This window comes from Phymastichus coffea, unplaced genomic scaffold (assembly GCF_024137745.1).
Source record: "Phymastichus coffea isolate CEN01 unplaced genomic scaffold, Cenicafe_Pcof_1.1 PCOF00031, whole genome shotgun sequence".
NCBI lineage: Eukaryota > Metazoa > Arthropoda > Insecta > Hymenoptera > Eulophidae > Phymastichus > Phymastichus coffea.
Window position 1 is genome coordinate 1094455 of NW_026706842.1, and position 26312 is coordinate 1120766.

At 44.4% G+C, this 26312-nt stretch overlaps 1 protein-coding gene across 5 annotated transcripts in view; it reads left to right on the top strand.

Annotated features, from left to right (window-relative positions):
• Positions 1–26312, top strand: part of LOC131663124 (uncharacterized) — a 64158-nt gene that overhangs the window by 24696 nt on the left and 13150 nt on the right. The window contains exons 2-3 of one of the 5 annotated variants that reach the window (XM_058933237.1): positions 2261–2318; positions 21788–21839. The exons of 3 other annotated variants lie outside the window; for them this stretch is intronic. The gene's annotated coding sequence lies outside the window, so the exon portion shown is untranslated. The remainder of the gene's footprint in view (positions 1–2260; positions 2319–21787; positions 21840–26312) is intronic. One more of the 5 variants, XM_058933236.1, reaches the window with a different exon arrangement.

Genomic DNA, 26312 nt, shown 5'->3' on the forward strand with positions numbered 1-26312 from the left:
TCGGCGGGTAACGGTGCCTCCCTTAGCAGTTTGTCAAACAGCTCTCTATCTTGTCGTCGTAAGTTCCAATACGTTGAAGTCCTGTCTCTAGTTTGTCCGTTTCGTATGTTCGTCGATTGATTTGTCACCTCAAAGACGATGTGCTGATGATCGCTGGCTGTATAGTCCTCGGTCACCCGCCATCCTCTTATCCGCGACGAGATCCTGTCTGACGTCATCGTCACATCGGGTATTGAGTATCCGAAGCCCGGTCGTCTATAGGTCGTTGTCGTCCCTTGGTTGACCACTACCAGATCAAGCCTTGCGGCCATTTCCAGAAGCAGTCTTCCTCGTTTGTCCGTCGTTGTCATACCCCACTCGACCGCTCTCGCGTTCATGTCTCCCGCGACGACAAAGTCACCCGGGAGACCTGTGAGGGCGTCTTCCAGCTTACCGACTTTTTCCTCGTACACTGCCATCGTGCAGTTTGGGGTCAAATATACGCTAACGTAGGTGACGGAATCTACCCTCACCCACGCGTAATCTTCCCCCCTGCCAGACGCTTGTATTCTCCTAGCCGGTTTGCCTTTGACCCATATGGCCGACGTACCGAGGGTATTCGAGAACCAGCCGTCCTGTTCTCGTAAGTCCCACAGTTGCTCGCTCAGTATCAGTATGTCTACGTTTCGTTCCTTCGCTGTCTGTGATATAAGCAGCTGGGCTGCCTCGCACCTACGCAGGTTTCCTTGTAAGATTCCTGTCATTGTCGTGTCTGCTTCCGGCACTCCTCCAATTATTATTATTATTATTATTATTATTATTATTATTATTATTATTATTATTATTATTATTATTATTATTATTATTATTATTATTATTATTATTATTATTATTATTATTATTATTATTATTATTATTATTATTATTATTATTATTATTATTATTATTATTATTATTATTATTATTATTATTTGCTTCCTGCTCGAATTTAAATACATAAAACGATGCAGGGGGAACACGAAGGGAGAATAAAAGCTTAACGATGCGTTTTACTGCTAGAATACTGCTGACCGGTAGGAAAAAAAGAGACAGCAAATTAAAGCCTGAGCAGCGACTGATGCTGCTGCTCAGTGTTGAATTGGCTGTGAATCGAATTAGGTGGCACGAAAGCCGGAAGCTGCAGCGGAGGCATTGAACTTATATACACTCGGGCGAGCGCGCGCGTGCATTTGTAGCTCAGTGACGCGAGAAAGCAGCGATGAAAGTGGAGGCTCGTTTTATTTTTCCATGGACTTTTAGATGCAGGCAGTCCGACAATAGCAATGCGACACGGAACTGCATACGCACGCTTCAATTAGCCGAAAATTTCGCGCAATTAATAAGACGTATGTGAATCGTTACGTTGCTAATTGGCACGCGATTAATTAACGCTCGAATTGTTTTTTCAGGGGCTAGTAGCTATACCGGACAGCGTGACTATGTCGGAAGTCGACGAACGACCCACATGACAAATGTGACATAACGATCTTCTCTCCAGCCTGAACTATATATATATATATACGGATTGCGAAAATCCTCATCCCCGCGTAGAATGAAATTCGTAAACGTTGGATTTACAGGTCATTATCACGACTTGCATTTCCCAACGTAGCACATCCGTAGATAAATGCCGCGCCTGATCGTTTGATTCATGTTTTTGTTGCCTGTGTGTGTATACGTCTAACGCGTGTATCTATCAAGACTGACCCGCTTTAATATATAGGTGAGAGAGTCGAGGCATGAAAACCCATCACGTGTAATGAAGACGCTCATGAGCCTAATGACACGCAGCCGTGGCACACTGGCTTACATTAAATCTGGGTGGACACATACTTCTTTCGCAATTCGTTGTTGCCGTTCGTTGTTTTTTGCTTTTTCGCCTCGTTTATTCAGCGCGACCGGTCCACGCCGAAAACGAGCCACACACTTGAGCCGGAAGCTACCGATGTGAGAAAGAGAGCGGAGCGTCATTTATACATGTATAAAAGAGTGTGACGTTGCTTTTAATGACCAAGTTTTTTAAACCACGTGCTGCGGCAACTTTTTCCAACGACACATACGCGCGCGCGCGCACGTGCTTGTATATTTATCAGAAGTCCTAAGAGTGTTCGGTAAAGCATTCGTTATTGAAGCGGAACAGAAAAGGCTTCGCAATGTATATTAAAAACGGCTTGACTTACATTTTTTTTTTCTTTGATTAATACAATCTATAATTTGTAATTTTCTTTTATTTCTGTTTTAGGTTAGTGGATTACATCTTACTAGGCGTAATCAAACTTTCTTTATACTTTGTTCGTTTCGTGAGTATAGTTACATAAAATTTTAATGATATTATAACTGCCAGCTAATTGGTAGCAATGAATATAATGAAACTTTTTTTTCGTTTTTTTTTTATTCTTCACGATTAATGACTCTTTCAGAGACAAAATTACAGTCGACTGCATTCAATTACCAATTGCCATTAACACTCTAATTACGTACATTTTTCTGGTAAAATTAGAAATTTCCGCCCAATGAAGCACCATTGCCTACAAAAAAAAAGCTTTAGGTAAGAATTAAAATACGCAGTGAAGTCGAAGTAAAAAAAAATAGAAAAACGGCTATAGAAGAGAAATGCACTATCGGTGACGAACGAGTACATTTGAATTTCTTGCATAAGTGGTATCTCCTTCCTTCCTCTCTTTGCGTGAACCATCTTTTATAACTATTTTTTTATTTTTGCCTCATTCTCATTCCAGTTGTTTTTCGTCAATCGCGCTTAACGTAGAAAGCCTCTTTTCAGAGTAGCAGCAAGCACTGAAATGCGACATTGTGACCAAGTTGAGCATGACGCGAAGCCTGTGCCTTTCATGGCCTGGCGTTTGATGACTTTTTCAGTCGGTTCTTCTATGGACAGGTTGATTCTCCTCCTTTTCGCGTGTGATTTTTTATCTTCTTTCTGACTCTTCAAGTCTTCTAATTTTGTCGTGTACGAGTGTTTTTTACAAGACTGCTCGTATTTTACGTAAGTAATTTTTGCTTTTCTCAATGTTGCGTGTTACTCGGAAAATACAATGTGCGGGGCCAATTTGTTTTCACGCCAAGCTAATAATTGATCGGAATATATAGGATACATCTAGCTGTGAGATGCGATCGTGATTCATTTACATAAGTTTCACCTCTTTAAACAATTGCGATGATTATCTCGTAAGCCACGCATGTGCAAACAATTGTTTTTTTCATGTTGCAAGCAAGTATCGGCAGGGTTCATTCGGTGACTTAAGACACGATACGCATTTACTTTTTTATAAATCCATGTCATTCTCTCTCTCTCCCTCTTTCATTCTGGGAATTTAAGTCGTGGGTGTATCGCGTTGGTTGTCCCGCTTGAGATTCAGCAGCTCGAGATCAGAGTCATCATCGGGAATCTCGAAAACTCCGCATCTCTTTATCGGCTACCTCCCATTTACTGTCCGTTTAACGTTGTCGCGTTTACGCACACGTCGGCTTATTTAAACGTCCCTGGGTGCTATATCAACTTCAATTTTGTTAGCTACATTGACGATGTCTTTCGCATGCATATTAAGGCCAAGCTGTAGCCAGAACTAACTAATGCACTCTGTCTTCCCCCTCCAATAAACTCGCTCTCTGTGTTATACACCTGTATTTGCGATTTTAGCCTTAAGTTTAGTTTTAAGTCTATAATATTGTTCAATGCGCAATTACTTGTCACACTTCTTATTTAACATTTTTCGCTATTCTTTAATGTCATTATAATCACACGAGGTTGTGACCCAAGGTTTAGTAAAGTTTATTCTAATTCTAATTCTCTCTCTCTCTCTCTCTCTCTCTCTCTCTCTCTCTCTCTCGTGCGAGCCTTCTTACTTCCCATAATTTCCATCCGCAATCGTATTACACGATAAATAGACGCGATAAGCAGACTGACATATATTACGATGATCTATACATAGAAGGTTTGCTGCTTTTTATTTAAAATACTCGATCGCAAACGCTCTTAATATTTGAAAGCTCATTAATATCTTGATATATCGTAATTATACGACGCGCTTTTTCTCGCAACATTCGAATAATTATTGCCTTCTACGGATTAACATTAGTCGAAGGCGGTATCTATCTAGCACTGCGGCGCAACACGCTTTCAACTGCAGCACAAGCTCGACCAATCTGTTTTCTTAATTCTCTCGCGTACGATAATGCGCGAGCTCGTATACATGATTTTTTTTTTCAATTGCTACGTCGCCTCTCGTGGCAGAGAAACTGATGACTGACTTTACTTTGCGAATCCGGTGCGCGTATCGGGTATACTAGCGCATACCGCAGCAGCTGTGGGAGGTCGCCGCGCGTCAATTTTCGACCTACACCTGACAATAATTTACGCGCGATACCTGTGATCATTACTTCAAGATTCACTCTCCGGGGCGTATGCTTGGACTCAACGTCGTTGTACCGTTCAGCAGACGTTACTCTCGAAAGAGACGAGAATCCGTCGTTCGGTTTCTTCCGAGCGACGCGCGACATGTCGTCAATGTGTTAGGGCTAACGTCGGCAATGCCACCCAGTAAAATATAACCCTCGTCGTCTCCGGCGAAGTAAAAATAAAAAGCTTCGACGGCCAATGGAAAGGCAAGTTCTGTGTGCTAAACGGTCGACAGATGACATTCTGGAGAAACGGTATCCGTAATTTCTCAGCTCGCCTCACACATGCGCACGCTTGTGCATTGCTTACGTAAAAGTTCAGCAGGCGCGAGAAAGTGGAGGTCGCTCGTCCCCAATGGCCGAGCCGCCGCTCATGTAGTCTAAGTGCGGACTGCTGCAATGTAGCTGCAGCGGTTGCTCGGTCATCGGCGCGACCCGTTACTACGCGGTCATTGTCCACAGCCGCTCCGCGCTCGTGGTACACTCGCACTGTGGTACTATTCCGATCGCTCTAATTTGGCCGGAAGCGTCTGGCTTTCGAAGTGGTTTCGACTCCGAGCTATTTTTCACACTCGTCATACCTGCCGCCTGTTCAGTAAGTACCGGTGCAATTTCTACAATTCGAGCCTAGCTAGAAATCAGCGTCAGGCTTCGCTGTTTCGAAATATCAAGCACCTCTCGTAAAAGCTCGAATGATTGTGTTTCGAAAGAACGCTCATTTGAATTGCGTTTCGCGCGCGGGAAAACATCGACAGGCGTCAACGTTTCTCGACCCTGTTACGCTCTGTTGCAATTGTGTGGAAGCATCGAGAGGGCCGCTATACGCGAAAACTTTAGCTATACACGAGAGAGTTACTGCCGTCGATTACGTTTCATAAGTCCCCGGTAACCTATGCTTGTTGCTGGATTACTAGGTCATTACACACTGATTCAAATCTAATCGGACATGAACTCCATTCTGTCGAATTGACACGACTATCGTTGCTGCAGTGGTAGCAAGTAAGCAAGTAGCGTATCACCGCGAAACTTTAGTTATCGGCTATAAATTTCAAGAATCGACTTTGTAGCTCACCTCTCCCGCGATTCGTAGTTATGTAAAGCTTCTTTTTCTTGTCTCTGCATTTTTTGTCAGCCGAGCATTAATCGTCCATCAATGAAACGTCGTGCCCAACTCGGAAGTTCGACTTTCTAAATCTGAAGATATCACATGTGTGATATACATACATTGAAACGACCAATCGGTCAATTAATTTCCATTGCGTATTATTTTATGTAAAACTTTAACGCTTTAAACGAATAATTCTAGCTTTTCTTTGTTGCCTAACGTTAATGAGTCAAGTATCTTTCAAAAAATATAACATCCAGATAGAACCATTGTGCATTCGTTGGCAGAGAAAATGGAGTTTCCCCTATCGATTAATATTGATAACGAGGTACACCCGGAAAAATAATTTGACGCGGAGCAAGCGGCAACAGGAATTTCAGCATCGCGACGAGGTGACCTTCCGCCACATGCACGAGGCGTCGGCATCGTTCGCGATCCTGCATGTTTCCCCTCTCGGGCTCAAATTGCGATGACTCGTCGACGCCAATTTCTGCCATCACATGTCGATGCCCACGGACGCTGTGTGTCTGATTTAGCCCCGCGCGCGTGAAAGTTGGCGCTGTCGGCAATGGAGCAGCTGTATCGGTATATATAGGGCGCGTTATGTTGTCAATTGGATTAGATTGTTTTTCTAATGAGCTTGCTCTTCGTAGAGTATATTTGTTGAATTGTGATGTCTTAACGTTCAATAGGTCTTTAAAGGGCTGAAACTTGGAAATAAAAGTGATAGCGCCGTAGACAATCAGTCGTTTTCCAATCAACGCACCGACAGCTATGGTATTTTGCGCAACGATTACTTTGCGCGATCTGTGCACGAGGTTTTTCCATTTGCATTCGAAACTGTCGTATATGCGGGTATTGTTAACTCTCGAAGTATGCGGGTTTGTTTTACTTTTCTCAGACTTCGAAGATAAGTTCACTCTCGCTTACTTAGTTTTTTCCAACAAAGAACTTAGATGACCTCATCGATTGTAGTATTCTTGGCTCGGTTATTCAATAACTCTCACGGTTGTGCTTTCTCTCATTCAGCTTTGATTCAGCGTTTTCACGATAAATTGGAAATGCTGACCGGAAGTAACGATAACGAGAGCTCACTCTTGTCTTGCCGGTTATGAAACGCGCGCGACGTTTCGTGAGTAATCAAATAAATACTGATAACAATCACCGTAGTGTAAAGCGCAGCGCAAACGGTTTACGATAAACCTAGCCACGTCGTGCACTCTCTCAAGCTTCACAGTGGAAATTACGAAATACTTGACGCCGGTGGAAGTCACTCATTGATCAACTCCGAGGGATTCGCGTGGCACCTTGCTCGTGACGTCGATTCTTCTAATCGAGCTTCAAAATCAAATAGCCAACCGCAATCCGCTAATCGAATAGCAGAACTGCCACCGAGTCGAAGTAAAGGCGAAACAAGTATCCCACTGAACGATCAAATTCGGAAGCGTCTCGAGTGAATGACGGGAATGACGCGTATCTGCCGCAATCTTGAGTTTCGCTGCACATCTAGCGCTACTACGAGACGCGCGAACGGACGGCGAGCCGATGATGATCGCTCGTTCGCGAAAGAGAAAAAGAGGGAAAGTCGAGATCGAATGCACTAGCGTCGAGCCAACGAAAATGGCCCTCGCGCGGTTTATGGCGTCGGCGCGTCGGGACACTCTCGTTCGATTTCTCCCGCCCTTTGCAAAGTGCCACTGGGCATTCGCGGCTGCTGCGCGCAGATCTGCGAAAAATCCGCGAGACCCCCACGGCCACGCACAGCAGGGGCAGTCGGCGCGAATCGTCGGCCGATCGAGTTACGAGCGACGAGCAGCAGGCTGATTGCGTCGCACGGGATGCGCGGTGCCGTCTCGTAACCGTATAACCCAGAAGCCCGCGCGCGGACGTCGGCGTAGGATTTCCGAAGCACTGAGCTACATATGCATTCTTGTTTTCCTCTCTCCTGCGAAGGGACACGAGATATCTGCCGATCGTCGATTTTCCCCTTTAATCGTTCTCGATTCTCCCTGCGCTGTGCGCGCTCGCGAAAGAGCTGCGACAAATGACTTCCTCGTGCGCCACTTACGTAATTTCGTGGACGTTTACGTGCGCGCTACTGCACAGCTTGATGCACTGCACGATGCGGGAACGAGCAGTGCGCGCGTTGCGCGCATTGCGCGGCAGCAGCAGCGACTCACATTGCAGCGCAAACCATTTTGTTGTCCACTCCAAGCGCTGCTGCTGTAATTCGATCTTTCCGATGGCTTCGAACATTTTCATGGCTGAGAATGCTGCGCTGTGTATGCGTGTGCGCGCGATTTAGATCGATGACCACCTGTAGATTGGAACCGTTAAGGTTGTTTATTTTTGGCTCAGATTCGCGTAGACCGGAAATAGCGATTTGAATAGTCTCGCGCGGGAAAGAAAACTGAACTTGGTCGTTTGACAAATGAGCTTTCAACGACAACGTATCGGAGATATAATCTTTCGGTTGGCGGCGATATCGCGTATTCGGTGTAATATTCGCTTCTGCATATTTCACAACTGACCAAGTCATTGGCCCTCGTCGAGTGTGTTGTGTCTGCTGCGAGTGAAAATAAAGCGAAATTGCTTGTGCGAGCATCATCAAAGTGTCGCTCAGACGTCATCGTCGTCGAACGAAGAAAGAGCGGGAGACGGAAGAAAAACAAGACCAAACTTTCACGTGACATTTTAAACGATCAGGCAAACAATTGAAGTTGGTAAATAGGCGGATGGGTCCGAGAGAGAAACTGTGCAAATGAAACCATGTCTCTGTGACTCTCGGACTATGTCGATTAACTGGGCTGCATGGGCGTAGCAGCATGATGGGATCGATCGATTTGATTTTGCTCTTAAAGGCGCGCCACCAACGCCGTGGCCGCGCATCCTGCCGGAAACGGATGCCACGCTTCGCTAAAGCTTCGACTACCCTCCCTCTCCGCTCCCCGGCGTGACTTGTGTGAATTATATAATTATACGTGCAACAAGTGGATATATGTTCATAGTGGTTTTTCACTATTTTTTCCTGTTTTGTTCACGACGACAGATTAGTTTGTTTTTCTCTTTTTCGTGTCCGTTTTTATCTTTCTCTACGTAGGAAGTTATGTGGACATCTTTTACGAGGCTTTGTTTTTTTGCGGAAAGTTGTTATTGCGCTGATTAGCGATTTCACGAATACATGTAGATCATAGGTGATTTTTGTGCAGATATATGTAACTTGAAAATTCACAGTGATTTAATTAAAAGCTATGCTCTTTTGTTCGCTGATTGCCACGAATCAATTTACTGCTAATAGAATGTTTTCGTATATTCAAATTATAAATTATACGATATGTTAGCTGTGAAAGCAAATAGTCACTGAACCGCGAGCTATGATGCTCGAAGGAATATTCTTGTATAGGTGAGAAATATTCAGAGGTTTTTGGTTCGCAGCGTACGAACTACGCGTTTAAGTCCAGTGGGCACACGGGCGCACCAGCATATATCGTTCGAGTTTGTTGCATATTCCAACGAAACAATTATATTCGGATTTCACAGAGAGCCAGTAAATGATCGCACAGGTGTCGCTCGAGTGTGTCGCGCGCATACACTTCCTGCGGTCAGCCAGCCGCAAAAATATTGCCTTTGCAATGGCGGCCGCACTTACGAAACGACTGCCACAGCCTCGTGAATCGCAATTACCCGCGTCCAATATACTACGAACGACAGCGAATTCAGATGAAAAATTGCGACAAACACAAGACAGAGAGAATCAAACGTTACGCAAGCTCCCTCGAAAAAGTCCTCGAGTAAGTTTTGGGTTACGCGCAGAGCGATAAATATCTGCGCGGCGCAGTTGTATGTTTTTCGTCGTTGCGTTTAACGAGCTTCGCGATAAAAGTGATTGACTGCTCGGGAGATTCATTGCTTAGCTCGCGAGATCGAGCGCAGTTGAATTTTTCAGGATCCGAGTAAGCGCGCGGTTGGCAAACAGTCATCGAAAGCTGCATTTGCATTTTATGAATGCGCGGTGTGGATCGACGGGCCCAGCGGGAAAGTTTGCGCAACACAATGGTTTTTTTTTTTTTTCGATTTCTGTGCGTGGCAAGCTGCGATTCGTAGTACAACTACTTTCAGGGCGACAACTGTGAGAGAAATAATGGACTCTTCCGAACACATTGACACACGATTTTTTCTCTTTTTTGTCCTTTCCTTGACAATGGAGTAATTTGGTTTTACTATCAATTTAAATTGAGAATCGAGAAAAAAAATAACGCATTGAAAATTCAGTGAATAGCCTGAGAAAGTGCATCTACATATATTTAAAGCAGATACATACTAAGTGGGCTTAGACAGCTTGATGTATAGGTATAGCCTGAAGGTACATACACACACACATACGCACTTTCTCATTGTGTAAACTTGAACTGTATTTTTTAGCTTGGCATTCCTTTTGACCGTGCATTGACACTTTTCAACCATTATACCTTTAACGTTACTTACTTTAGCATTGCTAATTCATTGCGTCGACCGTTCCATTCGAGGGCACATGCAACGTTCTGATTGCTCAGCCAGCAGAAGCAGCTTTAAAAATCATTGAGAATTTTGCGTAATTCGGAGCAGTTCGACAGAACAGTCAAATTATTATGACACACAGCTGCAGCAGAAAAGTAGCCGACATAGTGTTAGGAGCGAGGAGAATGAATTATTTCCATCGAACGATATGTAGTAGCGGTAGCCGCGTGTGTCGAGCGCAAGCAAGTGTCCCGTGCCGTGGGGAAAAAGTGCATGTTACTTTCACTGAACAAGCTCGGAGAGCCATAGAGTCGGTCGTGTCGCACACTGCGTAAACTGTAAAAAGCAAGTCGCAAGGCAGGAGGCTCCACGTCGCGCGAACCACGACGCGAGAGAGAGAAACGAGTTGTCGGCGCGGCTCGCGCGCGCGTCAACGAATGCATTTGGCGAACGGCAGACGACAAAGGTGGTCACGCGTCGTTGGACAATGCGCAATTCGGTTGAGCGTCCACGTATCACGGGGACACGGTGCTCGGGCAGTTCGTCAGTTAACCTCGGTGCCGCGGCCGCGTCACCTTGCAGCAGCCTCGCCGTCTTCCTCGCCGTGCCCGATGCCGCGCGCGTCAGCGCCAGTCGTTCGCGCCACGGGCTGGCGATGGACGAGGTATCGCGATCGTGCTCGTGCTCGTTTCTTGGCACTTATCGCTTAGTTTCGGTTTCGCCTCCCTGCCGCGCGATGAATCGCCATTGGACGCTGATTTGCAATGATCGCACACATCGGCAGTGGGCGTGCGCATTATCCGTCTGCTTCCTGTTCACTTATGTTTCGTCTCGCTCGTATCTCGCAATCTACGCTGAGAAATTGGCTTTTCCCTCGATCTTCTAGTAGTCGAGTACTCGCGCTAATTGAACTGCTAGTCAAAGGATCGGACTAATTTTATTTTGTTGAAGCAACGATCATCGGCAAGTGAGAAAAATGCAAATGTTCTTCCGTCGAAAGGGATCTCAGTGGGCGATATATTCGCTTTGCCGAAACACTTGGTGAAACACAAGTGGATTTTACCGTTGGCAAAAATTACACACGTACGTACGCGCGCTGCAGGTGCATATACGCGTGTCGATAAAAAAGGCCGATAAGGCTGCCGGGCATTATGGCTAAATAACTTGTGGCTAGCTGCTCTCTCGCGGAGCGTAAATAAAACCGTGCACTTTGCCACGCTCTACAAATCGTCGGAAGAGAAAAGAGCGGCTCGCTTCGTTGTTGGACCCTACTGAATGAATCCGACGTCGTACCTCGTGCTCTCGAAGAGTCATCACAGCTCTGTGACTCGCATTACTTTTCGCGTGTACATCACGAATGGGGCGTATCGTCGCGCGATCAGTCATCGCCGCAGGCCCGTAGGAAAAATCAATTTGCGAGTCAGCTGAGCGATCGTCGCGCGGCAAGAAAAGAAAGAAAAAAGTAAAGCAGCATCGCGGCAGCATTCGAGCCTCGTAAATTTTGTCATTAATAATTGGTCGGCGCTGCAGCCGCGGCTTTCTCTTCGCTCTGAAAATGCTCCTGATACAACCGCGAGCGGGCTCCTGATATATTTTTTTGTGTATTACGCGTTAAAAGTCAATAAATCATTTGGCTGCACGACCGCCCAGCGCACATGTAAAAGGGAAAGTAGCGAGGAGGAGTTGGAGCACACCTGACGCACGGGTGGCGGTCTCTTCGAGTTCGACCAAGGAACACTCGCGCGCATCGGCACCGTTGAGTAACGCTCGGCATTCGCGGCAAAGTGTCCTCGATTCCCATATAATTATTAAGCGATCGCCGACCGCCGACCGCCGAATGTGGACATCGGCCAAATGCCTGAGCCACTTTAATCGTGCACATGACGATAACACGATGCGCGTGCCTTTCTTTTATTTATTTTCTTTTATCGTAAACCGTGGTGTATACGAAGACTTTCGCTTCGATGAGAGATCGTTGCATTTCGCGCGTTTGGTCCATTGTCAGATTTTATCGCGACGACGAGGATCTTCGCGGAGCTCTGTGCTTGATAACAGATAATTATTGTGATTTATCAATGAACTATATGTATATACGGATAAAGTTTGCTTAGAGTACCGTAAAGTTTCGTATTATGCTTCTTTTTCGTGACAAGAGCGGCTGTCTTTTGGCCTGGTATTGCTGCAGTGGCGATATTTTCCCACAAATTCTGAACCACCTGCCGACCTCAGCGGAACATCTGTTCATCAACAATAATTTACCACGCGTCGATCCTTTCACAAGTTATATATTCAGAAAAATATGTGCCTCGCGACCCTGATGGTTTTTTTTTCAATATTCATCAAGTTGCTTTGTGTTTCTAATCTTGAATGGCGCGAGACTGTTTATATAAATTCTTACTAATCGTGTTGGAATGTAAATATCCCCGCACGAAAATAGCTTGCGCAAGATGTATTAGCGAGGAGTAGGTAGTGGCACGCCTGCCTCGTTTTCCTGCAAAACGCGTGCCTCGGCTCAATTATCAAAGTTTTTGCGTTAGCAGAGCCAACGTTCATTGCGCAAAATAACGCGATTCGCTCGGGCTTTCCTCGCTCTTCGATCATCCGTGCGCACACAGCCGAATCGGTTGGCAGGCCGAGGAAGTAATTAAGTCCAACTTTCCAGCTTGATGCATAAGTAGGAGATGACGCGCAGCCTCCCCTTTCGAGCGTAAGCGCAAACACCTCGTTGCGTCGGTGATTTCTCACCTGGCGCACACATACATGCGTGGCCACTCATCGCAGTGCGTTCGCGTCTGTGCGTGTGCACGCGTACCGCGTTTAAGCGAAAAAGCATAGCGCTCTCATTCTCATAATCGCCATTAGGAGGGTAACGGCCGCGCGCGGAGATGGATTTACGAGCGGCTGCGAATGAAAGTTTCTTAATTGCTGAGATGGCGCCTTTTTGCCGTTGCCGCTGCCTGCACTGGCGTGGCCAGTGAAATTTTTCTCCCGTCCTTTATATTGTTTCGCCATATCATTGCCATTTTTTTCTACGTTTTTTCGGTTAATATCGCGATAGAAAGTTTGCTTTTGCACGACTTTTTTTTTCTTGTTTAAGAGATTTAGCGGAGTGGTTTATTTTCAAAAAGGGAAGAGCTTGTTTTTCGGACAGTCGTTCTCGAACAAACAATGGAATGTTACAAACAAAAAAAAACTCAGTTTGGTTGAGAGACAACGCCTATACGGTTTCGCGGTAATGTCAATTGCTCTAGAAAAAGTTTCATTTGAATATTTCGACATGAAAATGTAATTCATCGGAGTGTTACGTGTCAATAAAATATAACGAATGGGCCTGACGTGCAAAAGATCAATAATCTGGCGTATAATGCAATGGCTAGCGGAAAGGAGAGGCAGAAGCGGGGCGTCCGCGTGGATGTGTGCAGGCATTTGAGAATTTCTCAAGCGGCGACGACGTTGGCCGGGAATGGAAAGGTGTGCGCGCAAGACTGGCCTTGAAACACCTGCTCCTTCGCGTTGTCGCGCGCTCGCGGCGAGCATGGTTAAGCGAAGCGGCAGCAGCCGCAATCGGCAGTCAAACCAAGTGGAATACATGTGCAGCTGGCGGTCGATAAGAGATCGAGCATCTTCATTGTTGTAACAACCGTAGGCGAGCCAAGTCTATGCTGTACGGTCATATTTTTCTCTGTCGATCGCTCTCGATTGTTTTTTCCTTGCTGTCTCTTTTTTTTTTGTTTCGATTATTTTTTCGTGGGTGCGAGGTTTACTGTTATAATTAGACTACTTACGAGGCGCACAGTGCAATGTTAATCGTAGTTGCGTGCCGTAATTGCGCGGCGCGCGTGAAGCCCAGGAAGCGGCGGAGATTGAATTATCATCGGCCATTTATCTTTCTTCTTAAAAAAGGCTAACTTCACTCTCTCCTCAATACACTTTCAAGTTTATATATAATGTCTCTATATCTAATACCGCCGCAAGGTTTATCAAGTTTTCAAAGTCGATTCCCGTTGTTCAAACAGTCCTTCGGCGAAGAGGTCGGGGGGATAAGATTAGCTGCGCTTAAAGCAAAAAAACGTGTTTGTGAAATTGATTAGAACTCGGCTAGAGTTGCCTGGTGAAAATTGCCAGAACTTGGAGGGGGCGAGCTATTGTACCACTTCCCTTGCGGAAGACCTCGTAAAACTAAAACTGTTTCGAAGCCCTCGTTGGCTCGCCAGGGGTGAGGTGACCGCGAATCGTTCCCTAAATGCGGAAGCAACTCGTGAGCGCGCGCGCGTTCGTCGAGGAGCAGAGCCGAGACAAAGGTGACTGCGCGGTTTTTTGCAAACGCGACGATCGCGCGTCAATGTGCCGCCCGGTGCACGCAGATCCATCACCGTACGGTGAGACGCAGCAGCGAGCGAATGGCTGCGCGCGCTCGGCGTCGGCTCTCGTGAGAAAGCCCGTCAGTCGGACGCCGCCAGCCGGCGGCTTTGCATGGCGAATCATCACTGGTGAGCCCGCTCGCTCGCAACAACTGCCAATCAGTTGGCGAAGCACATCCTACGACCTCTCTCTCGTCTATGCTTGCCAGCACAGTGCACTGCCGTCCGTGCATAACACATGAGCGAACCTTCTCCCTCTCTTTTTTTTTTTCCTACTGCTGCGCGCGGAGTCGAAGACACCATCCTGTTTTCCCCTCGCGCTACCGCGCGGCACGACTCGTTCTGCGAAAAATTCTTTGCCCCCTCCCCCCACTTCCCTTCCCTTTTCTTTTCATTCATTACACTGCTCTCGTTCTCTCTCTCTCTCTCTCTCTCTTTCTCTCTCTCATGCTCGCAATTTTAGCAAATGTCGTTTTCGCGGCTTTTTCGCGCCGTTAAATGTGGCTTCGTTATATTGTTGCACCGCGGCCGCGAGCACGTGAAAGTGTGCCAGAACGATAGTGGCTTACTTTTTGCAGTCGCCGATTCTCGACTTTAAATATTTATGGAAGCTCAAGGTGAACGCCTCCCGCGGGAACGCGCATCATTGAATTTTTTGCCCTCTTGTCGCGAGTGAAATATATTGCGCATGCCTCCAACTTGTTCTCTGCCACGTTCACAAGTTATTCGACACGGATTTTGTTGCAATATTTGCTCAATCCCAAGGCGCGCGCTTGCCTCCGATGAGACAATAAATACACGTTACGTGCGTCGTGGCATTTCGACCACTGCACTTGTAATAATCCGTTCGGCGAGCATACAATAAACTCGCTCTTTATTGCTGCTCGAGCGATGTGCAATAAAACTTGGGCGAAGGAATATAGCAATCAATCTCTAAAATTAAAACGAGCAACTATTTGGTCGAGGTCGCCGCAAGCGGCGAAGCATTATTCAGCTTTTACGCGCGGGGACCGGAGCCCTCGGCGATCATGACGTGCTGCGCAGAAAAACACGCTTGAGTAATCCTGTCATCGGCAAATGCCCTTCTTATTGCAATCGTGGCGCCGTTGCTCCGGCAAAAATCCGACTTGGCGCGCAGTAGCGATGAAAATCGACGGCACTCGATGTCGATTCACCGAGGGAAGCCTATCATTGAAATCAACTCACGCACTTGCGCGCGCATTGCCAAGTGAAATTCACTTAACATGTGTGGACCTTCCACCGTCGCCGTGTTGCCGTATATTGATAGATCGCCGATCGAATTGGAAGGAGATTTGCTCATAGTTGCTGGCCGTACGAGCACGTTCTATTAGAATTACGTCACGCACACTCGAGACAATATATTATATATTCAACTCGGTTATGGAAGTGTTAGGATAGACTGTTACGACTAAAACTTCGCTATCGCACATGCATAAACGTTCTTGAAACTTCAGGTACGTTAAAGAAAAACAAGATGAAGAACAAAACACAGTTGGCTCCCGTATACATAGGCGTCACACGCAGGCCACGAGGTCTTCATTAAAGCGTTAACAGGCGCCAAGGTTACATGTCTACTACGTTGACCATCGCAGACGTGTTTAGCGGCGCCAATGCCCGAAGTCTTACGAGTGCACTAAAATCAACCTCCTTGTCGCGAGAGTATACGCATGCCTATGGGAACTACTCCATGGGATTCCTCTTCCTAACTAGTATTTAATAGTATATCTATGCTCTTGTTCGGCCAGACGTTCGCGGTCACGACTCGTTACGGGTACAAGTAGGCAAATACTTTCGCGAAGAATCATTTGTTAGAAGCGCAGTCGTTTGCCTGCGAGGAAGAGAGAGAGAGAGAGAGAGAGAGAGAGAGAGAGAGAGAGATTGATGTATGGCACATTTTCTTGTGAGTGAGCGAAACGCCATTAGGAAAAATCCAAGTAGAGTGGTTTTTTTTCTTCACTTTTGCGGTTTCTTCTGTACATTGCCATAAATCAAGCTCGCTCGCGCGGCGGACGTTGCGTCACGTGCGCAACACTTTTATTTCCGCGTCCGCTAATTGCACTCGAGACAAACTTTAGCCTGCTTCTGTTTTATCCTTATTGCGTCGCAATGGGCATCGTCGAAAGCTGAGCCGCTAAACGCCCTTATAACCTTGATACAAATCGTGTTGTGTGCGAGGGATGTTTGATCGATATAAGCCTGTCGGTCTCTGTACCTTCCCGCCGCGGTATTTCGTGTGTCACGACATGATGAAGGAAAAAAATAGCTCTCTCGTTGAAACTAGGACAGGCATTTATACTCAAATATCTCGAATCGCGATTGTGTAACGGACAATGGCATTGTAAAGGCCAGAGAGTGAAAGAATTAATTGAAGCTAGGCTTGATAATTGCCGTAATAATTGGGAACAGTGGCTCGTTAATCGCACCACCTGTGCTCTGTGCGCTGCATTCCGCTGATCCGCTAGTCTCTCTCTCTCTCTCTCTCTCTCTCTATATATATATATATATATATATATATATATATATATATATATATATATATATATATATAAAAGAGTGCACGCAGGGTAGTAAGTTCACGTGTACCTAGGGCGTGTGTACACGTGCACGCGTGCTTAACGTTAGCCCCGGCTTCCCCGCTGTGGATGAGATACACATTAAATGACGTGTCCGTGCATATTGGTGTCGTGCGAAAACGTTTCGTGCGAGCTTGTAGTTTGTAGCTATACATACTCTTATGTTTTCTCGTGCTCGTCTTTTATTCATGAGTGGTGAATTTCAGCTCTTCGTTGAAATTACAAATGTTATTGTGTTTTTATCCTAAAAAAACATTGTTTTTGTTTTGTTTCGGGAAATATTAATCGAAAATATCTATAAGAAAACCTGTAAATAAATTATGTAGCAAAATCTCTAGTTAATTATATCTATGCACGGCCATACTTTATAAAGGATATTTCAGTTTTATTATTTGAAGCTTACTGCATGAGCAACAAAATCATTTTGCTAATTCAAATCATTTAGAATTCAATACATTTTGTAGAATAAAATAAAGATCAATAAATTATATAAAAATCACATCGGAATGGTGAAATGCTAATAAAGTATCTCTGCATCATTGTTAGCTATAATTCATTGTAGTTATGTTCATTTACTTATTCACCATGGTGTAAATGCAATCACTTAGTGTAACATTTAGTATTCGTTTTCTAATTTCAAACTATATGCGGTATCACTAATACATTCTTTGGTTGAATCATCAACTTTGTTGAAGCGATTAAGAAAAGATTATTCTAAAGAATTGAATTTTAATTTACATATTTTACATTTTCATTAAAGCTGCAAAGTACAGCAATCCACAAACTTATTCGTCCAAGAGCTTTGATTTTAGATTAAGTATTTTCCTGCTTTTTTTGTTTTTCGTTTTCTTGGTCTCAATAGCCTCTGGACCTAATATAGCACAAGCACTGTAGTCACTTTCGGCTTTAAGTAACTTTCTCTAAAAAACAGTCAACCACTTCATGACAATATAGCTTTGAAATATTTAGTACCTTAATATCCATTAATACCTAAGCAAAATCTAAGCGAGATAGCCTTAAACTAACTACACCATACATAGCATAAATACATAAAATGTCAAATGTCAAAAAAAATGTCAAAAAATGTTAAAAAAAAGTGTTTTTTTCTTTTTTCATTTACAATAGAAGATTGAATATAAATTTCATTATGCACACACCACATTTATGCCTTTTATTCAGACCGTGTGCAAAATGAGACTGTGCACCCTCCTTTATGTCTCAATATTTCAAAATATTTCTCGATCTATTCTACACGCATTGATTTTGCGCATGATAAAACTGATATTTTTGTGCACACTACGGGCACACAGATGCCCGTCTACTCACAACATTTGTAATGTATTATAATATAAAGACTAGAACTCTGAAAATAATAATAAAATAATTAAAATGTTATATTACGAGTCGAGTAAGAATGTGATTTGAGTTATTGGGTTGTTCTCTATACTACGTTTTAATTTGAATTCTTAATAATGACAAGTAAACAACTTTAAATAATAAACTGATAACATTTAAGTTAAAATTTCAAAACAGTCTTCAGGCAGAAAATTGAAGTATTCTCACGCGAACAGCAATAATCTCGGGTCAAAATACTTAGAAATTGACGATTCCAGGTTGCCGTTACTAAAATAACACCCTTCGATATCCGCGTGATCAAGAATATACGAATTTCCATAGTAACTTTGATAATTTCATCAGCGAGTATGAGAACATAGTCTGTAAAGACACAAATCTCAATCTCAGAGCGCCGTGCGAGATTTCGCTAAGTCCCATCACATCTATCTAGGAAAGGCCAAAATAGTGTGGTGACAAAAACTTAGAATATCTACTGGGCTTTTAACTTATACATTTGAAGAGGAGATTGATTTAAGCTACTTTTTTCATAACAGTTAACATATTATAAGTTGAGCTAGTAAACATAAATCAATAAGGAAAGGACCTAAGGTAATCACTGAATAAGTAAAACATATCTCACGTACAGGGTTGAAAGTTTAAATCTACGTTTTCGGCATGCTTATTTGCAAATAGCAACTTTATTAAAAAATATACCATCGAATATTCAATTATCAAAGAGCTTCAATAACTTCAACAGCCAAAATATGGCATCAAAATTTTCAGAAAAATCTGATGATTTGATTAATTCATCAATGTAGTTTCCTTTATAATAATAATAATAATAATAATAATAATAATAATAATAATAATAATAATAATAATAATAATAATAATAATAATAATAATAATGCGGAATTGAATGTTGGCGAACTTATTCGAGCTGTAACCATGAATAGGACTGTTGAAGATTTTATTGTGGGTCCCATTTGCAGGGGCCCGATGCCAAAAGGATACGATGCCCAGAATTTATCAGTTTGTGCTGATATATCTATTAACGGAAAACGCAGTGACATTGTAATAAGTTGTAATATGACGGTCCTGTGCGCTGCAAATGCAAGTTATTTTCTCATCGCATGAAAAAATACTTAATCATATGCGCATGAATCAACATCTTTAAACATGTTCGATGTGAGCCGTTAATTATAGAGCATGATGGAAATTAAATATACAATCGTTTGTGAGAACCGCAGCAGAAAGGTCAAACTGCGATTAATTTGCGAAGACTAGGCTAATTAAATATGCTTACACGTGCATAAGTGCATAATTACGTGACTTTCATTTGTTCAATTTTTATAGGCTTAATTAGTACTCTTTGCACAAGTGCCCGCTTACTTTCTGTACCTATATCTCGCACAGTTCATGAGTTTAGTTTTATTTTGTATAAATCTATGCGCGTTTTTCTACGAAAAATCTATATAATTTTCTCAATAAAATTCGGTATCGCTTTCTGTTGATTGCTCTACATAAATTTCTGCTCATATGTTTGCAGATTGTATGCAAGACCATTTCACGAATGAAAAGACTTCTAATTTTTATTTTTATTCAAAAAATTCGCTTGAAACATCGTATCGATGGTACGTTGAAAAATCTATAAGAAAGATAAAGAATCCTGCATTACCTGTACAATCTCATGTTTTGGCATGCCTGAAAAAAATGTATAGATATGTCTATAGAGGTATCGAACTATTCAGATTCTTGGCTCCTAAATTTTTTACAGAAAATCTTTGTAATTTGTGTACATGTCATCTATAAAAATGTGTGCAGTATTTGAACATAATTTGTTGTAAAAATATTTGTACAAATACGTGCAGAAAGAATTCCCAATTGAAGCGGTTAATATAATAATAGACGAAATTTGTCTATAGACGCTGCTGCTGGATTTTGTTTGGAATCGTGCAGTGTTTCGTAGCCATTTACATCCTCACAAACTTATGCACTGATTTCTTTAAAAATTGATGCATAGAAGCATAAATACCTATAGATTTTTCTACATGATTCTATGTTTTTTTATACGCAGTTTCCTAAAGGTCTTTTTCATAAGGGAACAGCCGCTTTTACCAAACAATTATCAAAGCAATTTGTAATAGTGATGGAAAGTTAGAAAACTACTTAATTGCGATCGAGAGGCACAGTAGAACTTTTTCTTTTCCGAGAAGAGCTGATAATTTTGCTGTTTAAATCTTCAGTGATCAATTATAGCGTAGAACTACAATAAACTCTCGTAAAATACCTTCGCTGAAAGTTGCGTAACTGTAAACACATCTCTAATTGGCTAATTAAAAGTTTAGGCCACTCTGGGCGAATTGCGCAGATATCAGTTGTGGCGTTTATAACACGAGACGATGCAGCGGCGTAACAATGCCAACAGCGAAGATGCGTTAGCGAGCGTGGCTGCCGCCGTAAAAGTTTCCAAGCCAGTTAAATCTTCGCGCGCGAAAAACTTAATCGGTACTCGCGCACACAGAGCTACCTAACTGTATAACTAAACTGTAGTTTTAGCTTCTTATATTTTACGGTTCTTTTCGCGCGCGCTCGAATCGAAGCGAGCTCGGTTGGATGAATGAAACGGCGAAGCAGCGGCGCTGAAGACGAGGGCTTCGCCGAGTGCTCGTTTTTTTTTTCTTTGTTTTCTTTTTCTTTACGCAAATAGCTTATGGCTTCGCGTGTACGTGCACGTCAGTTATGAAAATTAAAGGCGCACAAGAGGAATCGGTCTGTTCTTCGCTGTTATTTATAAGACTGCCCGCGTGTGGAAGAGGCCTGGTGCATTCACTGCCGAGGAAATGTATTCTCATCGCAGCATCCTCTGTCAGCCGAGCAATAAGGTAATTGTAGCAGGGAGAGAATCAGCGAACAGGCATGTAGGTAGAGGTGTTCTTAAGGACTCGTTACAATTGAGATGATATTGATTAGATAGCACCATGCGCGGAGAGTTGATGCGCCCAAGTCTGCGAAAGATGCCTGCTCGCCGCAAAAGTACACGACGTGCCGCTATTGATACGGCAATCGAGGCAGAGAACTGTCGTTATGTCGAATCGCTCTGCGTTAATACGATGGCAGACGTCCGAGCGGTTCAATAGCGTGAAAGGGCTCGAGACAGACGAGCTCGAAGGGCATGGTCATGGAAATGATAATGTGCGACTGCAGGGTGCGGTTCGGTTTGTTGCCCGGCACACGACTCCATCTTGAATACTTGACCGTATCGCACGACAATTTCGCGATTTACGCTAATTAGTTAATGGCTCTTGAACGAATGCATGCGCGATTGTCGAAACTCGTTAGCGTGGTGTTTTTTCTTATCTGTGCATCTACTGGCCGTTTTTTTTTCTTCATCTAATTCGTAACTACTTTATCCGTACACAATTTCCAATTGATCATCATTATTTTCTTTTCGGTTGCAGGTAAGTTTCTCAGAGGTGGCTGCACAACTTTCAAAGCTCGAAAGATCGCACCGTAAGTGCATAGTTTAGTCGTATTAATTGCCCTCGATAACCCACTTGTAGTATAAAGGTCGCGTTTAATCTGTGACGATAAATCCCACGGATTCGTGCGAAAGGAGATAAAAACAAGAATGTATAATCCGTCGAATCTAGATCACGGTTGTGTAACGGGTCCAGGGCCGCGACGTCGATGTCACACGTGCTCTTTTCTCTCGTCGCACGTATACACGAATCTTCTCCTTTTACCGACGAGTGGCGCGCGATCGATGGAACTCCGTAACGGGAGAAGTGCTCCTATGCAAATTTCTAGATTTGCAAAGCTCGACAGCTGCATTCGTGCCGCGGCGACGCTGCTCCGGGCTTTGTCTCTTTTGTAAACTGGCCCGGCTTCAAATCAAAGTAAAACGCTTGATCAATCCATCAGAAGCGCGATCGACGAGCGATAACATTTCTCGGGCGGAATATCGCTCTGGCGGAATTGACGAGAGAGGCAAATCTGCTCGGAAGCCGACGCGCGGACAGATTGGATCGGTAATTATTGGCAAGGCGGAGAGACGTTTTTTGTAATGAAATTGCCAGACGTCGACGCGATACGGGGATCTATAAGCGAATGAACGTATCGTTAGGGTTCAAGGCTCTGCGGCGCCACCAACATCGCCATATCTATTAAGACAAGTCTGGCTGTACAGAACGTTTTGCTTTCTCTTAATGACATATTATCGTTCCCCCGTGGATGTGCATTTCTATAAAGCATTTAACGCGCATCGTATTGCGTTAGTTGAATTGTTACCGCGCTGCGGTGATTCGGTAACCGATCGACTACTGGCGCGCGCTGCACGGATGCTTCGACCAGTTGAGCGAGGAGCGCGACGGTTGGGCGCTCTCGATCTCTCAATTTGGCGCTCGCACAGAGCAAGAGGGCAAGGCTGTGCGTCGCGATCGGGATCGACGCGACGTCGCAAACTGCCGCGATAACAGGCGTGCACGTCCACGGCCAGCCGGCCCTGGGGGATATGCGAAAATCAGCGCGGTAAGAGGAGCGTGCGAGCTAAACGAAAGGCAGGAGGCAAGAGCAGCGAGCGACCTCCGCCTCCGTGCTCTCAGCCAGTGCGATTACTCGCGATATGAACTTCGAAGCCAGAAGTACACTGCAGGTATTGACGAAATCGACGTCGCAGTCGAGCGCTCGCTGCACAGCGATGCTCTCGACTTTTATCGGCGCCTCGTGAGCCGGCGATCATCCTCTCTCTCTCTCGTCGGATGAGCAGGGAGGACAAATTTTTGCTCATCCTGGGATGACCTCGGCACCGTATGCGCCAACGCTGCTCAAGCTTGCAGTATCTCTGTAATCAAATGTGAAAGCTATTTAGTGAAAGTTACAACTACAACGATCAGATGATTGTGATGGATACGTGATAATTTGTTTCCGATCGCTATGATCGCTATGGGATGCGAGGCAATGTTCCCGATTGTCTTAAGCACCCAGAAACTGCGTGTGTTGTATGTATGTTTCGCGTTATAACGAGCAGGCTTTCGTTGAATAAATCCGTGGCTGTGTTTTGATACAAATCTTACGGCGGAGAAAATTCGGCTTATTTCGCTACAGTTTTTACTTTCTCTCGTTCATCTTGATCTAATTTTGTTCTTTTCCAATTATATATATTATGCTAGCTACTACACTACACACTACTACAATAAAAGCACACTACTACAATACACCCAATCGAGTTTGCTTTTCTTTTCGCTATTCACGCAGCATTTTCGCTACGTGCAGTTATAAAAACTTAGTACGTCGGAATAAACGAGGTGCTAAAATACATAAGGCACTGTTTAACTTCGCACATTTGCGTTGATTTAACCAAGAGACATCGTCTGGCTTATAACAAAAGACGTCGCTGGCAATAAAAGAGAGTCTGTTTTACTTGTTATACGCGAACGGTTACGTCTCCGCGGAGAGTCGTTTTTTAAAGTACACGCGCTTTCCCTTGCTGGGCTTTCGCTCACATGCGCTCCGACGTTAACGTCAAATCGAAGCAGGGAAGCTTCTTCTACTGCACTTTCTACGTACGATTGGTGTCTACATAAACCACTGCTTGAATTCAATTTGCCGTAGAGAGGACAGTGGCCGCTTCATTGGCAATCAGGTCCAATCTGACGAGTGCAAGAGCGACGTCATCGCTGCCAACACAACGAATCTTCTTCGTCTGTTATTTTCACGTTGGCCCTCTTTTTTTATCCGAGAAGAAAGTCTCTGATCGAATCGTTCCTTCTATTCCAGTTTGTTATATTGAATTAGTACTAAGCGAACGGTCTTAAAGTGTAATGTTATTATGGCCAATATGGCCCGCGGCGGCAAATTTCACCGGCGATCAATTCATTTTCTATCGGAGCTCTTGCCCGGAAACAACAACGCCAGGGGTCAAGTAAACGCACGCATGCCTATATATAAATAATATACGGGGACAGATGATTGGCTGAGCAAACAGTGCAGATATTGCAATGATAAATCACGTGTGCCTTCGAGAACTGGCTTTCCCGTGCGGGAGCCTCTTCCTTTTCTTTACCAAGCCGGCACACTCACACGCGCGCGCACTGCTCCCACTCACAATTTACGATGCCCAAGGTATTACCACATCCCGACGCTCGTGCTCGCGTATAGTTCATGATCTTTTAAAAGCGACTTTTTTCTTTTTGACATGGCGAGTTTTTCGAAAACTACCAGCATCGCGAGAGAGAGAGAGGATACGCTGTAAATCCAATCCTTCAAGCGCGAGCTCGTCGTTTTTGCACGGCGCGGCATTCGCGCCACGGACAGTCGTTTTGCATCGCGTGCGCTACTTCGCTTATTTCACCCGCGTGATGATCGATCATTCGATCGGTCACATAAACGCCAAGATGCCCGTCGAAAAACGATATCTAGAACGAATCTCCGAAAAAAAAAAAAAAAAAAAAAAAAATTGCTCGTATCTGTTATAACGCGAGGAAGAGAGATATTGCACAATAGATCTAACTGATTTATAACGGGACGTCGGTTACGTGATTAAATCCCGAGCGACATTCCTCCGATACTCAAGTTTTAATAAGCACTCGGACTGTTTGAAAGCTCGCGCGCGCGGCACGCCTGCGACTACCGTTTGCCGCGCGGAGAGAGAAAAATAGAGTCAGAGGATGCAGCGCGTCCGTCGAAAGGTGTATTAATAGGTTGACGGCACCGATATTTTCCCGGCGATCGGCGTCCGAAGAAAACTTTCGATGCGCCCGCCTCGAGTGGTGACCGCACAGTAAAGCTCTCTTACGCAACGGCATGGTCTTTTGTCGCTCGGATAACATCGCTGTAACGGTATTTCGATCTTCGGACAACGCGTTTTACTCGCTTTAACTTGACTCTTTTTTCCGCCTCTGTTACTTCTCGCCACTTTATTGTTCTGTGCATGCATGTGAGTGGAGCCGTACGATTGCAAAAAAAGAGTAATCGTCATGGCCGATATTGTTTTTTTTTTTTTTTTTTTTTTTTTTGTTTTCGTGCGATTTCAAAAGCAAGTGGTATTTTCCTCGGTCATTTCATCCGACGAGCAAGCATCCACGTGAAGCGAAAAAGTGTTAAACAGAGCGTTCTGATCGTTAGTAACGAGCGCTTTTTTTTGCCGAGATGAATTGTCGACCGTATTAGAACGACGTATTTTCTTCACTCTCGTGCGGGAAGTATTCCTCTGTGTGCGCTTTCTCAGAGAGCATCTGTACCGAAGTATCGGTATAACGAAAAGTCCGGCGTAAGTCTTTGTTCTCTTGAGAAATGAAGACAACATGGATGACACGTTGCAATGTCAAGGACAGTAATAGCCGCGGGGCGGGGGGGGGGGGGCAGTTTGCAGTGCCGGCGAAGCGTAAAACGCGCGTGCATCCCCCTATCGCGACTCGTTCTTTTATTCCCGGATTAATCGAAATTTATCGAAGTAGCCAATTTCGCTATCGCGCGAAAAGTAAAAAAAGGGTATTCGGCATCGCACCGCTAAAAGTACATGCAAGTAGCTCAATTACGCGTAATTCATGCGAAACCACGTAGCAGGGAAAGCAACGCGCGGCAATGGCAAGCGCTCCGCGAACGGCACGTTCCCCTTGCGCTCTCGCGTATAAACTCGTCGTATAAACTGCGCCCGTATCTGTCGCGAATTTATAATCGAAGCTTCATTCCGTGGCGCCCACGTTGACGTCGCGCAACCCTGCATCAATCAGCGCCTATAGAAAAAAACAAATTGTAGCCTACCATGCATCCCATCGACGAAGGCCAGCTCGGAAAATAATTGCACACCGCGCGACCAGTGTGCATCACTTTCTTGCAGTTTTTAACTGTCGGACAGGCTAATTACAAGCTCGTACTTGCTCGTTGCAAAAGCGTCCCTCGTGAAAAGTCCTTATAAGCTTCCGAACTTTTTGCATCCCTAACTTATAAATACAGAGCTTGTCCGACTCGAGCATCGCGTGTTTC